Source organism: Emydura macquarii, unplaced genomic scaffold, assembly GCF_026122565.2.
Source record: "Emydura macquarii macquarii isolate MOO-44397 ecotype Brisbane River unplaced genomic scaffold, CSIRO-AGI_Emac_v2 contig_1451, whole genome shotgun sequence".
Taxonomy (NCBI): domain Eukaryota; kingdom Metazoa; phylum Chordata; order Testudines; family Chelidae; genus Emydura; species Emydura macquarii.
The window spans coordinates 18484761-18501925 of NW_027131588.1; positions in this window are offsets into that span (position 1 = coordinate 18484761).

A 17165-nucleotide genomic window follows, 5' to 3' on the forward strand; every position below is an offset into this window, starting at 1 on the left:
GCTCCCCTAATACCTCTGGAATCAATGGAGTTGCATGGAAAAGGGGTAGCAGAGGCCAGAATTGGACCCAGTGTTTGGAACTCAACCTGAGACCTGTCAGGAATCTCCCAAGGGAAGGGCTGTAGCCTTAAGCCCCAACCCTGCAATGTGCTCTGCTAGCAAAGACTTGTGATCATCCCACTGACTCCTCTGGGATTCTGCACTTGGTGCAAGCGTCAGTGTCTGCAGACTGAATTGCAGGGTTCAGGCCTAATTCTGCAGATCAAAATGGAGTAGGTGGATATCTTAACTGGTGGGAGCTTAAACAGACTAAACCTCTGAACCTTTTCAGCTTCCTCCATCACCAGGTAGCATGCATCTGCCTTGCTGCCATGCAGGCCACCAATTTTTAACTCCATAACACCAGGAGTACACTCATTTTAGCAGAACAGGAGAGAAATGGTTAACATCAGCAGCGTGCACCACAGACACCTCAGTTACCTTTTCATCTGAGATACAGCTTCTGCACAAAACATAGTGAAAAGGTGGGGAAGGGAACAAGTCTGTGCCAGACCTATGTTATGTAGGAAACATAATTAACTACTTTAATAAAGTTCTGGAGAGCCCCAGACAACAGAAATGGAAAATAGTCCCCTGTAGATATCAGATAAACACTGTCCCCCTCCTACTCTACTGTAGATTCTCTCTTTCCCAAAGCAGTTTTAATTGTAGCTTTGTTCTTCTGCAGTTGAAATACCATCCCAAAGATTTCCCAGGCTGGAGCCTCATTCAGCCAATCCATTTGACTCTTCCCCGCTCGTCTTTCTTGTTTGTTTCCATTCATTTGTATGGAATTCATCCCCCAGACAAAGTATTTGCATGTTTTGTAATGTGTGCCTATGATGCAAATGCCAAGAAAAGCACATTGTCTGCTATTTATGCAACATGTTATTTACCTCCAGTAACATTGTTGTACCTTGTTTGATTTGATTCAGAGTGGGAGAGGAGGAGGAGATGAGGCCCAGTAACAGAATCAAAGGAAAAGCTGAATTTGAGAACTGCAGATGGTTTTGAAGGCAGGGTAGTTAAATGACTAAGCTACTAGCTTGGTTGTCAGGATACCTGAGTAGTCCCAGCTCTGCCACTGACCTGTTCTGTTATCTCGAGCAATTCCCTGTTTGGTCTATTTAGACTGTAAGTTCGTTGGGGCAATAACCGTTTTTGCTTTGTGTTTGTACAGCCCCTGACACATTGGAGCCCTGATCCCATGTTTCATCAAAAATGGAAAATTTGCTGTTTCCAACTTCTGAGTTTTATTTTACTAAATGTCAAAAGCAAGTTTTCAGCCTTTGGCTTCAAGTCGTAAAGCTTTCCTAATCAGGGAAGCAATTAAATGTGTTTTAGCTTTCCTGAGGAAGAGTCACCACAAGCAACAGCTGATAAAATGGGAACACTAGAGTGGCCCTCCCTCACAGGGGTGTTGTGAGGATAAATACATTCAAGACTGAGGCACTCAGATACTATGGTAATGTGGGGTTAGAGAAGTCCCATAGATAGATAGATAGATAGGTAAAATAATAGTTCCTCTTTCTCAGAGCATGTGTCAAGTAGATGAGATGACAAAATGCTCCCAGAGCTGGTTGATTAGCTTACAACCCTGCCTGCAAACAGTTTGCTGAGTTACAAGCTGGTTTTCACTGTGGTCTCTTCATGCCACTTTACTATTTGTGGCCATGAGCAATTTCTGTTGATGTGAATTCTGTATTTGCACTGCTCCCCTGAATTTTACTCCTACATAAGACAAGGCCATACCTAGGGACAAAATCAGCTGTCTTCCCCCGATTTCAGCACAGAGGGCAAGAATCTGCTCTCTGTGACATGCTGTCGGTTCACAGTAACCGCTGTCTCGGATAACACCACTGCAAGCTCTCAAGGAAGGCTTACTCCAGACACCCAGAGGTGTAACTGAGGTCCAAATCTGGCCCAGAGTCTCCCATTCTCTTCCCTGAGAGCTTTCCTTTTTCAAATCCTGATGCCCCTCTCCCAGATTGCTAATCGGCTGCCTTATCTTTCATAATATGCCACAAGATCCACCCCCAGAGTGTCAGCAGCCTCTGGCAGCTACCGCTGATCAAGCTATTGACTTCAACTTTGTATGCTCTGGGGTTTCCCCAGGTCAGGAAGAGGTGACCCAGAATACACTGACGTAGTTCTGACTCCAGGGAAGCCCTGGAGCGGAGGAATTCTGGACACATCAGCTGGTCCAACAAAATCAGCTGCCAGGCTTTCTGACACTGCAGTACATTACGTGGGGACACAAGCAAAGAAAGGTACAGAGGGTTGAGTGGAGTACTTAGGCGTACTTAGCCAAATATTAACAACAATTTGGTTCATTGTCTGACCTGAGGTCATGCCCAGTTCCTGTTATAGTAACACACTCACGCACCATGACTTTGTTTGTAATAGCCAATGCAGAGCAAATGGTGGGGGGGATGGGGGAGAATGTAGAGAACTATTCATTCAAATTCAAACGTCAATTTCAAGCTAAGGCTGCACTTTTCCAAGTATTGATTTTCCTAAGAATCTTACTAAATTGGAGCCACAAGCAATGCTAGAGCAAATGGTCACCTTGTATATTAACGTTCCATTGATAAAGGATTCATAAATGAATCCGATCTTTTAATGCACGGTTAATCGAGTGTTAGAGTCCAGCAATCAAGAGGTTGCTTATAACCATCTGTAATATCATTTGTTAATGTGCTTATATCGATCTATGAAGTATGCCGTTCATGTCTGTAACATGCTGATAACATTTGGTCATCACTTAACCATTTGTAAATAGAACCTGAATATCAAGTGGAACCATATAAATATTGGCAAAAAATGAATTTAAACTTGACTATGTGCTGAAAGTGAGTTTTCAATTATATATCCAGCTGTGCAATTTCCAGTTCACAGATTGCCCTTTGTTGGGTGTTTACATAAACCACCCAACCAAGGAACAGCTACCATGTGACTTGCATAATTAACCCTCCTAGTACGAATTACAAATATCCACAAGGAACTGTTCACAAATGAACTGCAGACCACATGTTATTCACTGAAGAACTCTGTGGATGATTTTGAATGATGAATACGTCTGGGAAGCTCACAATCTGTTTGCAAACAATTTGTGAACAGAAAAAGAAATGGTGGAATTCATCCAATAAATTATTGCAAGTAAAATATTCTCGTCACTCTAGCAATAACCCAGGCAGATGAAAGTCGTCATACTACAGAACATTAGGCCCTGATCATATAAACATGCATGTGCTCAACTTCGTCAATGGAACTGTTCACGTACATAAAGCCACGAACGTGCCCAAGTGTTTGTTTGCAGGATCAGGACCTTAAGATTGATTCTCCAGCTATTGACATCTATGACAATGCTCCTATTCACTTCATGGGGTGCAGGATAGAGACCTTAGAAAATAGTTTCTGCCATCCAAGTTACCTTTTATCTTCTTTCTCAGGCATGCTTCCTCTAAATATAATTGCCAATACTTACTTCACCTTTCAATATCTGCTTTCTTTTAGGAAGCAACTGCTCTTTTTCATTGCCACAGAGAGAACTGAATCTTCACAGCTAATATTGGAAACACATCCCTCTCTCTGGGGCTTTCCTTCAGAACCAAGGATCTTCTAAGGTAGGGAAGGGAATTTTAAGGGGCAGAAGGTGATTTGGGTTTGATCCCAGGCTGCTTTGTCATGCTCCCTTAATGTAAAAATAATCTTGGACCCGCTGACTGTAGCTCACCAAGAGAACAGCGACGCCACTAAGAACTCACTCAGTTAAGTAGCTCAGTGATGTATACATGGGAACTTTGCATTAGCAAGCAGAGATCTAGGTTCAAATCTCAGTTGCTTATTCACTGCGCACGCGATGGATGGGCGTGCTATGAAAGTTGGCACCCTAAATAATAAGGACTTGTACGGAACATTCATCACAAAGCATCTTAAAGTGCTTTACAGACTTGGCGAGATGATCTACGAACCATCTCCAGGGATCATATGGCATCTTTCATTGCTAAATGGCAGCCACCTCTGGGAAGAAGCACAGCGAGCGTTTCACCAGTGCATGGAAACGTTGCACAACCGTTCAGAATGGGAAGTGAAAACCAGTGCTTGCATCCAGTTGATGGTATGTCTACACTGCAGCGGGGGGGGGCTCCTCCTAGCCTAGGTAGACAGCCTCGTGCCGGCTCTGCTCACACTGGCATCATAGACACGGAGCGAAAAATAGCGGTGTGCCTATTGCAGCACGGGCTAGCTGACCAAATGACAGGCCACCCAGCCCCCTGGACCCATGCTTGGGTGGCCGCTAGCCTGTACCACTGCCTGTGTCACAATAACCACATGGCCATTTTTGGCACGTTGGCTCAAGCAAAGTTAGCACATGTCTGTCTGCCTATTCCAGCCGTGGTGTAGACCTAACCTGAAACTGCAAGAGGAATTTGGATGGGCAGAATGTAATTTCCTGAGCTGGAATGTGACTAGGGTGGGAGGTTGAACATACCTCCCTACGACTGCAAAAAGTGTTATGGGATCTTTAAAGAGTCAAAACCAGGGCTGGACTAAGGTATAGGCACTAACAGCTCATGCCCGGGTCTCTAGTTCCTGCAGTCATGTGGCTAAAACACACTCACCGCTTTCATTGTGGGGAAGAAGAAAAAAAAAGTAACTTTCCGGCTCTTGTGGTTACAAAGAAAAGCTTGAAAATGTAGCTGAATGTAACCCGTGCAGCAGTGTCTGCCTGAGTCTGCAGGCAGCCTGGAACAATATCATGTATCTCCATGGGGTGCTAAGCTCAATACTCACTGCTCTGGGGGCCCCTACCACCACACCCCACCAGCAGACTCTGTGTGGGACTGGAGGGGAATAAGCCGGTGGGCCCGGCCCGCTCACCAAATCAGATACACCTTGGCTGCCGGGGTGGGTACTAACAGCCCCGTGCTGACATTTCTGCCTCTCTGGCAGGAAGGGGGGAACCCTGCTGCTGCTCCTGCGTCTGAGAAGAGGGCCCGCTACCACTCAAGACCCCCCCCACCGTCTTGCCACTGCCACAGAATGGGCGGAGCCACCAGATGCTCCCCTAAAGCCTCAGCGTAGCTAGCACTGGACCGATTCGAAACCCTGCTTTGCCGAGCTATCTGAATGGCAGCACGGTAGCTCTCTGCCCCATGCTGGGGCCTGGCACGGCACTGACTCAGGAGTCTCCGGTTATCAGCTCCACTGTGTGCTGCACCGTCTACCTTCCCCCGCAGGGCCCATTTGCAAATACTGCCCCGGTGGGAGCCCAGAACAAGGAGCGTTGTGTGTTCAGCTCCCACCAGGAGAGGAGGGATTAAACCTGAGGTTGCCCCACAGCAATGCTTGCCAGCCCCTGCCTGGAGCTCTGAAGGGAATTGGGTTCAAGAGCGAGGGGGAATTCCCTCAAAAATGGGGCCTCAGTGACTATGGGAAAGGTCTTCATTGAAGGCAGCGCTTCCACCCTGGCTCAAACGGTTCATCTCACAGTGAATGGGATTCTGCAGGAGAATGGGCGGGTTGTGTGCATGCCAGAGGCCCAAAACTATGTGGGATTTCAGAGCACGTAGCCCTAGATGAGAGGAAGGAGGACGCAGCCTTTATTAAAAGAATTGACACAACAGTGTCTTTCTCTCTGCCGAAGCTGTACACCAGTCTAACCATCTCCCCTGGAAAACGTCCGGCTGCGCCACCTGATCTCTTCTCCTTCTGGGGTCAGGTTTCACTGGGAGCCTGCAGCGCTTGACTTGCTAATGGTTCAAATGCTGGGCCTTTATTTCTGTAACAGCCGCTTAGGCCTGATCCGACGCCCATGGAAGTCAAGGAAAAGCTTCTCACTGATCTCCATGGGCATTGGTTCAGACCTGGTGGGAGTCGCTCCCATTAAAGCCAATTCAAAGCAGCACGAAGAAGTGGCTGTGTCAGAAGCATGGGAGAGGCCTGATTCATGTGGGACTGCGGTTCAGGAACAGGGCTGGGGGTAGGGGGGTGAGAATCTGCAGCTTATAGGAGACGGGTAGAACTGTCCCTTTGCATTTTAAATGCATAGGGCCATATCCCCAGCGGGGCTAGATCAGGGTAGTCAATGGAGCCTCAATGTATACCAGCTGAGGATTTGGCCCATAGATGGCATTGGTCCAGAGTGGGGGTAGACCGTGCAGCTAGATGGTGAGGGAGAAGAGCATTTTTTAAAATGTCACCCTCCTTGCATGTGTATACATACCTACCTAACTGAAGTTTCCACTTCATGCATCTGACGAAGTGGGTTTTGGCCCACGAAAGCTTATGCCCAGATAAATTTGTTAGTCTTTAAGTAGCCACAGAACTCCGGTGGTTTTGCTGAAAACGGGCTAACACGGCCACCCCTCTGGAACCTTAAAAGTATATTTAATCAAATACAGACTCCGAATAGGAGAAAATAACTAATAATTCTTCATACCCTGCCGCAAGCATTTCTCCAAGAGGAAATGATTCTTTGAGGATATTTATAACATAGTGCACAGAATCGTCGTTAAAATGATGTGGAGAGAAATAAGAGGGCTTGAGTAGCCCCACATAACACCGGAGTTTGCTCGCTGTTTATTATATCGACAAGTAGCTGATCCTTGTCATTGTTAAAAGCTGCTGTTGCCAGGGTTTTGGTGATAAGCTACCAACTGAGTCTGGCTGTAGCCAGCAGAAAACCACCAGCAAGCGAGAAAATGAAAATGGCATGAACTTCATAATGCTCAAATCTCGCTCTCTGTGCAAGGGCTAAGTTTTTCCTCGGGTCTAGCTGTGGTGGGTGAGTCAGTTATCTGGTAACAGTACCAAGTTGTGCAACACACGCAGCTGTTCCTGCAGATGGGCTGATATCTAACCAAGTCACAAGTTTCATTTCCATTGCCCGGAATTAGCACTCTTCTTCTAAACTAGGGGGTTATCTTTCCTAATGGCTGAAGCTTCCTCCACTTCAGCAGGCTGTTTAACGGAGCGCGTGTCGTTCACTGAGTTCTCACGGTCAGGTGGCTACCCCTGTGGGCTGGGGGTTGAGGAGATGGATTCCAATTTCTGAAGCCAGGCCAGATTCTCCCCTGCCTCTGAGCTCTGCTCAGCACTGGGTAGAGGGAGAGTGAAGGCCAGCAGACAGCTGATCACAGCACCTGGATGCTGCGAGTTGGTCTATGCCAGACCCAGCGTTCGCTGATTATGCTAATGAGATATGGTCTCTATGGGCCTTATGTGAATGGAGGATCAGCAGAGCTCCTTCATAACTCCTTCTTGTCTTCAGCATGCCCTCTGCCTAAGGTGACCAGATGTCCCAATTTTATAGGGACACTCCCGGTATTCAGGGCTTTGTCTTATATAGGTAACCATTTCCCCCCCACCCCGTCCTGATTTTTCTCACTTGCTATCTGGTCACCCTACCCCTGCCTCCCACTGAAATCCGTCTTAGTGTTGATTTCAATGGTCTTTGGACTGGACCCTTTATCCCTGTGGGCCTGATCCACCATTCACCGTTCAGTTCCTGCTCAGCCACACATTTGCTGGCTAGATCCACAAAGGCGTAGGGCCAGCTCACTGCATCCTGGGTGAATGCGCTAACCACTAGCTGTTGGGCATGTGTTTTTGAGCAGGTCCTGAGTCAGCATGTGGGCTCTGAGCAGGTCCCAGAGACAAAATAGGCAGAGGGATGCCTAGCTTGATGATCCTGAGGGCTTCATTGTGAGCTAGGCATCAAGCCATAGACCTCTTTGTGTATGCACATTGCCAGAAACTGAGGGGACATTACCAGTGAAAATGTAGGTGCCTACAGACTTTAGGCAACTACCAGGTTAGGCAGCATCTGAGCAGGAATTTTGAGCAGGTGCCTAAAGTGGCGGTTAGGTGCCTAAATCTCTTTGGATCTAACCCTTAGTTTCACTGTCTCAGCTCCCCAGCTGTAAAATGGGGATAACATTCCCCTGCTTTCCAAGGGGTTGTAAGAAGAGAGATATTAAAGATTGTGATGCTACAGTGACAGGAGATACATAAGCACAGTGGATAAGTTTCAAGTGTTATTAATACGTATTCAAACACTCAGGGCCCAAACTTCAGCTCTGTTGAAATCCGTGGAGCAGCGTCCGGTGAGGAGTTGGCCCCATCTGTGCATTGTCCCCATACGTCGTTCACTCTTTATTGTTGCATTCTCCTTCAAATGCTTGACACCTATATGAAAGAGAGAGTTGCAGTGGTCTCCTATGGCCAAAACCTGCCACTTTGTGTGCATGCAATTCTCCATGAAATCGAAAGGGATTTGCCCATGACTAATGGCTATAGAATCTGGCGTCTGAATTGTTTCTTCTTTCACTGGTATTGTGAAATCTTTCTTGCTGTGGATAAATCTGATGCTGGAAATGACCCTCCAGTGTAATGTTACCAACAATATTTGATATTTCATTTAAAGTCCCAGCTCCTGCAGTTATGTGAGAAGCTCAGCTTTCTTCCTGAGTGTACCCAAAAGCTCCAAAACCAGAAAGCAAAGAACCTCAAATGTATTTAGATTATGAAATCTCATTTTTAAGACAATCTCCCGACTTTTGAACGTTTGGGGTTGGCAGTGCTTCAGGACTGGCCCATGTGGATGGGGAAGCATGCTGTCTGGCTCACTGAAAAGTCAAATCAGACCCTATATCGTTTGTAAGGCTTGACTTTAAATCTGCAGGAGCTGATAACTATTAAATTATCCAGCTCAGAAGAGTAATCAGGTTATCTTTTTGATATAAGGCTGTTTGAAGGAATATCTGATTCTGAGTTCTAAGGATGTTCCACCTTTGGTTCCCAAGTGACACTAGAGAGACACCATTCTGGCAAATTTCCATTCAAGGGAATATTGCAATGCCATTTCATAAATATGCTGTCACACCCAGACTGTCCTCTCTCGTGCTAGTGCAACCCCGCACTGGGAGCACAATTTGGCCCGGTGGGTCAGATCCTCAGCTGGTGCAAATAAGCTTTTTTGCACATGAGACTGAATTACAAGCAACTGGGAATGAACTGCAGTTTGTAAGTGTGAGGTTTGAAGATGTAATGATTTCAACATGTAAAGCTGATGATGTAGGTACTATAGTAAATGTACTATTATTTGTATTACTGTAGAGCACTAATCATGGACCAGCTCCATATTGTGCTAGGTGCTGTACAAACAGAACAAAGACATTCCCTGCCTTAAAAGTAAAGATCTGTGGATCTTTTGCCTACCTATCCTGTTCTATCCCTTGATCATCATGTGGTACATCTCCCTCACTTCACCAATTCATTTTCAGAAGTTGGATTGTAAGAATGGCAACAGTTTAAACCATAAACTATTACCCAGCACCGTAGCACGATTACCTAACTCTCACGCACAGTTTAGTCTGCATTCCTTTGAACTTGAGACAGCCTATCTTTTCTTTTAAAAAGACCCAGGTCGTGGTCAGCAAACATGTCCTTCGTGCGTGAGATGCAAGCCTTCTGAACTGTTATTAATTAAAATGGAATTCTGCCTATCCTGATCCAAAACATGGTTTTCAGGAGTCCTATCCCACAAGGATTCAATAATCAATCGTGCTTCTAACACATTTTGTCATGAAGGCCTGCACTGAGCTGACATATCTAGTCCTGCGTTGGCAGAAGGTTTGATGGCCACATTCCACTCAAAGGTTCTAATGACCCAACAGGTAGAGTGACAAAAACTCCTATACAATATTTAGCATGCACAAAACCATAGAAGTATTTATCAACAGTTGAAACCCCAGGTTCTGAATCACAGATTGCAATGAGAGTCTGAGCTGATGAATAAATAAGACTGGGGGAGTTTTCTAAAGAATAAACAATGACTGGCATTTAGGGAACTCAATCTGCATTAGAAAAAACCTCCTTCTCTTTGAGCTGGCTCCTAATTTTTTCCATAGCTTTGCTATTAGACATTCTTAAAGTATTACTGTTCCAGGGCAGGGTGATGAAAGGTTGAGATACGAGCCAGTCCCCTGCATTACATAAACAAACCCGGCTCGCTGTGACATCTATTCTGAATTTTCCTAGTGTTCTGGAGTACCTGGTTGTATCTGCTACCACCTGTAGGGCAGAGGGCTCTGAAAAGTGGTTAGATGCCACCTCCAGCCAGCAGTCCCTTGGGATGTAATGTGGTACAGCAGGACTGCAGTCAGATGTGTTTCCAAAACAGCGCTTTCATAACCAGCCATGAGGAGGCTGCAATTTTAAAATGAGTTAAAAAGCAAGCCAGGAAGTGTCTGTTTTAAAGTTAGCTCTGATCCATTAATCAGCGCTGGGGACAATGATGTCGGTGTGACGGGAAGGGCTGACTTCTGATAAGTCGAGATTTATGTCGCACCTGACAAAAGGGGAGTCTGCTGGTTTAAAGAGTCTCTTTCCCTTTTCCTTTGGCAAAATCAAGACATTGTTTAGAAAGCCAGAGAGAATGACCGTTCAAAAGGCTGAAGTCATTTCCAGTCATGCAATAGGGATAATATATGACCAAAAAGAGAAAGGAAAGAATCCTCTCCATCACGGAAAATGCTAATCATGGATGCAGCACCATTGGGGGCTGGATCCAAAATCCCTCCAAGTCACGAGAGAGACTCCCCCTGATTTCAGTGGGCTTTGGATCAGGCCCTAAGTACGGTGGCATACCACGCGCTGCGGTTTAACGCTTTAAGGAGGGCCCACACCTCCTACCCTTTGAAACTGGCCACTTGAGTCCCAGCCACTGAAACCCATGTGTGAACGAATGAGAGTTGTATCCGTGGGGTGATCCTTGTGTAGTGATACTCACAGCCTGAAGGATCTCAGTTCAAGGCAACGTCACCTCTTTGGAATAACACTTACGAGATGGGGGCAGGGGAGACTGTATTCTGAAAAGCAGCGATTCAGGAAAGGACTTGTGGGGTCATGGTGGATAACCATCCCAGTGTGATGTGGTGACTAAGAAAGTGGACGGAGAAGCAGGGGGATATCGAATGGAAGTAGGTATCTCTTATTACCACTGTCTCGGGCTTTAATGAGACTGTTACTCCAATACCGTGTCCAGTTCAGGGGTTTGCCTTCTGTAAAATGATGCCAAGAATGCGTCCCTCATTAGGAGTGTTATGATAAGCAACTTATCTCTATCTGGCAATTGGTTTAGTGCTCAAGAATTGCAGCGCTATTGCTGTGAGTATGTTACAAGCATTCATTAATGGTAAAGTGCTTTCAGACCCATAAATGGTAAGTGATGTTTATGGTGCCACATGATTATTAATCATTTATTTGCTGCTATTGTCATTTGAATTATTTATTTATATTAAACAATAGTAAAAAAACCCGCATATAAAAACCTCAATTAATTAATCTCCCCATGACATCATGATGACTACCCAGCCGCATTAAAACACATCGTAAACACGATTACTCTTCTCTTTTAGTAGTCTGCTTGTTTATAAGGTGTGTGGCTGCTCACAAGCTGTGGAATAGCAAAATGTGATGAATTTTATTCCTAGTAAAATAGCAGAACTTATTTAGAAACACCCGGCCCCCTCATGTTAGTCCTCAGTGGACCCCAGGATCTGGTCCAAGAGGTGATTATAGCTGAACCACTATAGCAGCCATAATATAATTAAACTTAAATATCCTTGGGGGTGGGGAAATAGCAAACAAGCCCACCAGAGCAGCATTGAACTTCAGAAAGGGGAACTACACAAAAATGAGGAAGCTAGTTAAACGGCAGTGAAAGGTACACTCACAAAAGTGAAATGCCTGCTAGCTGCACAGAAACTGTTTAAAAACACCATCAGAGAGGCTCAAATTAAATATATACTCCCCAAGTTAAAAAAACATAGTGAGAGGGCCAAAAAAGTGCCACCATGGCGAAACCATGCAATAAAAGAAGTAGTTAGAGGTAAAAAGGCATCCTTTTAAAAATGGGAAGTCAAATCTCACGGAGGAAAATAGAAAACATAGTCTCTGACAAGTCAAACGTAAAATATAATAAGCAGACCAAGAAAGAATCTGAAGACCAACCAGCAAAAGATTCAAAGCCGAACAGCAAAAAAACATATTAAGTAGATCAGAAGCAGGAAGCCTGCCAAAGAATCAGTGGGGCCACTAGACAATCGAGGTGCTAAAGGAGCACTCAAGGAAGACAAGGCCATTGTGGAGAAGCAACATCACGCTCTGAGTATCCTTCTTCTCCGTTGCCAGAAGCTGGGAGTTGACAACAGGGGATGGATCACTCGACGATTGCCCTGTTCTGTTCATTCCCTCTGAAACATCCGGCATTGGCCACTGTGCGAAAACAGGATGCTGGTCTAGATGGACCATTGTTCTGACCCAGTATGGCCGTTCTTGCGTTGACAACAGCACTTCTATGTCCTCAGTCCATTTGGCAATTTAATTCCTCTGATGGGATGGTTAATGATTCTCTGGGAACCAAGAGCTCTGAGCTTTTGGCTGGCTGAAAAACTTAGGATAGGCTTTTCCACTAGCTGCGTTCCCATTAAAAGTCAGAGGTAGAACCCTGCTCTCAGGTGCTTCCTTCCCACCTGTCCCCCAGCTCACAGGATGTATCCTGACAGCAGGCAGAGAAGTCCTGACTTCTAAAGTGACTTATCCTAGCCTAGACCATGTTTACACAGCTAAGGGCCAAACACATCTCCCAGTGAAGACAAGTGAAAGATTCCCATTGACTTTGGGGAAGCTGAGGCAGCCAGGACAAGAGATCTAAAGCATTCAGCAGTGCATAAATACTTGTTGTTTACAGCAACCGCGCTGTAGGGCTGATTGACAGTAAGCAGTAAAGGGGAGGATGTAGCGTCCCAGTTCAATGGGTGCACTATACTAAGCTGTTGAAGGGGCATCGACCACCCCCAACAGCACCCTCCGTGCCAGCAGCGGAAACCTAATCCCACCCAATGCAGAGGGGAGGCCTGGCGGTTTGATAATGCTGACCCCACCGGGGGCGGGGGGAAGTCCATGAATGCGGGTGAAACGTTTTGATGCCCTCTGGTGGAAGGCTCTGCAGAATCACTCTGGGCCAGGCTGTCTGTCGCCCTGGAGCGACTAGGCAGGGCGGAAAGGTGAGCAAGGAGTTGTGCCCCACAAGCGCAGTGCCAGAAAGGGGGTGGGAAGGAGGCAGAGACTGGAGCAGAGGCAGTCGGCTCCATCCTGTTAGATCAAGCAGATTGCTCACTCTCCTTCATGCCTCTGAAGCGGCACTAGACAAACGGGGAGGGATGTCTGCACCGTCGCCTACACAGGGCTGTGGTTTAAATGCTACAGTGTGGCCTGAAGTGGTGTTGCTTTGACATTAGGCTCTCTCTGTATGCTCTGTAAGGAAGTTGCTAGAAGACTCGATTACCATGCAGTTATATTTTTGCCTTGTATTATTTCTATTTTCCACTGGGCGGGGAGAGGAAGGGGGCTGGGAACAAGGGAAGTAGGAACGCTGAATAATGTGAGAGAGAGTATTTCTGTACCTCTGTTCAGAGCTGCTTTCGGTTCGGCTCCAGAGTCATTGCAACTGCAATTCCTTTCCATTTATTCTTTTTATTACACTTGTATTGATTTTGTCTGGTATAATGAATTTGTGCCTAACTTCTGGGTATTTTTATATTTGTGTCTCAAAAGCTTGATCCCGCCACACACACACACACACACACACACACACACACACACACACACACACACACACACACACACACACACACACACACACACACACACACACACACACACACACACACACACACACACACACACACACACTCTCTCTCTCTCTCTCTCTCTCTCTCTCTCTCTCTCTCTCATTATCTTTTTTTTCTTTGCTCTTCCAAAGAGGACTACAGGACAACTAAGCAAAACATCTGCAGCAATTAGAGATGTCTCTGGGAACTGCTGGCTGTGCAGCGTGTTTGCCTTGTGAAGTATTCCCATCAGACATCTTGGAATTGAGTCATGTATTTATTTGGGGGAGGGAGAATGGAAGGGGGGGGGGGGCGGGGTTTGCAACTGGTGGTGGTGGTAAGCTCATCTTGTTTGTTTCAGCCTCTCCACATGTTTGCAAATCTTTGCAGCATGTGCTTTGCAGCCAAGGAACAGAGCCGGTGGAGGTGACAGGGAGAAAAACACTTCTTATGTTTAAAAAAGAAAAGGCTGTCTTTTTGCACTAGATGAGCTTTGCTCAGGGATTGGACCAAGCCAGTTAATGGTTATAGGCCGAGCAGGGAATATTTTTGGACTGGCACCCGTTTTGTTTTCCCTCTCCTGAGCCCCTTCCTAATCCATCGGCTCCATCTCCAATTGATGTTAGTGCCATGGACCGGTAGCAGTGGCAATCTGGTCAAAACGCTGGTCTGAGCAGGCAGGAGCGTGGCCGTAGAAAGCCACTCCTGTTGCTGGGTTCCTCTGCTGCTGGAGCTGCTGCTCCAGGGAACCCAGCCGTGCTGCCTGGGCGAAGGAGAGAAGGCCCCCTTCACCGCTGCCCTGGGAAAGTAGAGCCCCAGCTCCATTGCTGCTGCTCAATCCGGAAAAAGCAGCTGGCAGGGTGCGGAAACAAAGCCAGCCTGAGGGGGAGGCCAGCCCACCTTCCCACCTCCCTGCCGGGCCAACGGTAGCTGCAAAGGGTGGGGGAGACCCAAAGCAGGGGCCCAGCTTCCTGGGTGTGTGGAAACTGGCCCCAACCGGCTCTTACCATGAGCAGGAGGCACCCTGGCTATTTTGGCATCATGAGTGGGGAATTCTGGGATTGAGAACTAAATATGGATGGTGGGTGGAGCTTGGCAGCCAAATATGGATGGTGGGTGGAGCTCCTTCTCCCCCCAGTTTTACTCCTGCAACCCCAATCTTTGTTGATTTTGTTTTGCTGAAGTGAGGCTGTTGCCCTCACAGGTGTGACGTTACAGGGTTGCATCCTGCTTTGGTGTAAAGCCAGCAGGATGGTGCTGATGCTTAGGGGGTAACTCGGGCTCTGCAGCCCACCCACATACCTGTGTCCCAATCAGGATCTGAGCAGCTGCACCTGTCCATAGCTTTGGGAAAACATCATTGCTGCACTGATTGTCTGGAACCAGAATTCAAGCCCCAACCAGTGAACGGGAAGGCAGCATCCGCTGAGTTCTAACCCTGCTTCTCGTGCTATTTCACTCCAACCTTGGGCAAATCCATTTATGGTCAAATTCTGCACCAGTCTGTATGCAAGGGGGCCTCTTCTGACTGCATATGCAATAAGATGAGGTTAACCATCATTCTCAAAAGGACAGGGGTCAGCTATCAGGCGAGTCCACTCCCCAAGAGGACAGGGGCAGTAAGGCCAGCCTCTCCAAAGGGCTAGCATGTATATTGCACTAACCAGAGACACATGGTGCTCCTATGTAAGTGGTCAGCAAAGTGCGCCTCACTGTACAGCGCCTGTCCCCTCCAAAGCAGTCCTGTCCCTGCATTGCTGGAGTTAGAAAGTACAGTTGTCACTGTTACGCTAACCAGGGCAGAAACGGGCCCTTAAACTTCTCAGCCTCCCTTCCTCCAACTGTAAAATTGGTGGAAATAATCCTGGCTGGTCTCACAAGGCCATTGAGACATTTCATGCGTTGATGAGCTTTAAAGACGATGAGAGGTAAAGAAGGGCTAAGTCATTGTTATGCTTTTAAAATCTATAATAAAACTATTAAATAGTCACTGAAGGGGAAGCACAGATAGACACGGCAGTTTAAGTGACATGAAGGGGAGGCGAGGGTGGGGGGATGTAAACCAGTATAGCTCCATTGAAATCAGTAGCGCTACATCGATCTTCAGATGCTATAAATCCATCACATTCATATAACATGAAAACACAGACTCACACATTAGTATTTAATGAGAGAGAGAGATTTTAAAAAGATCACAGAGGGTAAAGGGTTCGTTAGCCCACACTATGATTAAAGGGCTGCACGGGCTTTGTTTTTCCCCGCAGAGCTGGAGTTTACTGCACTGCTTTTCTAAAATAAAAATCCTGAGCCTGCATCTTTCTTGCTTCCTTCCACTGAGAAGGGAGCTTGCTTTTTTCCCCGGCAGCTCCAAGCTCAGGAGCTTTTAAGGGTTTCTAATCCTGGAAGGCTGTCTGACATCACCCCGTTTCTTGTCTGCTGATGTTTCGTACAAGCTTCACATTTCCTTCGTGTTTTTTCAGAGCGACCAATTACTGCCGCAATCGTATGTTTATGGTTTGTTGGGTTTTTTTTCTCCCCTGATGCCTTTCTGGCCCATATCCCACCAGGCTGCTTTCCTTTAGACATGCTTCGTGCCAAGGGTTAAGGTGGACCAGGCTGTTACAAAAGAAAAGAAAAAAAAAAGTGAGGAGGGAGGGGTTTTTTTTCCTAATTTTTTTCATTGACTTCAGCACCATGTGATCAGGAAGCCTGGCCTCTTTCCATTTCCCTTCCCGAGTAAAGGGAAACATTGTGTAGCTGTTGCTTCTGCCGCTGGTGGGATCACAGCATTACGTAGGAGGATAAAAATAACCAGCATATTTAAGGGCTGCTGTGGAATCCCAGCGCACACAGAGCAAGCCTGGTCAGTCACCAGCACAACATCGGCTCCAGCGCTGCGCGCACACACCGAGCTAATGTGCGGCCTATGATGCAACTGTGAAGTCTCAGTCTCAGATGTGGCTGACAGCAACAGTGAAACACTTAGGCCCTGGGATGGAACTCAAGAATTAGAGGGGAATATAGTTTGTCTTTTGCTAGCAACACACTGATTCTGGCTAAACAGGGGAAAGGTATTTTCAAGAAGCCAGTGACTGGCCCATGCATTTTACATATCTTTCCAGACAGTGGGCAGGAATAGGATCCAGGGGGAGCGATATAGAAAGTAAAGCCACAGCAAATTTGATTCAGTGGGGCTTTGTAGTTAGCCTGGCCATGTTTAGAACTTAAACCTATGTAACATAGTTTTGATCTGGACGACTGTCCGGGCTGAGAGCTGGGGGCGAGGAATTGCAGTGAACTCTCAAGAATGAGAGGTTTGGAGAGCCCGAATATGTTTCCTGGTTTTTAGCAAATTGCAGAATATAGCCGAGTACAATATATTTCTTGTTTGGGAATCAAAAATCCAGCACTGCAGGCTAGAGCGCCCAGCTCGTGAACAGAGGC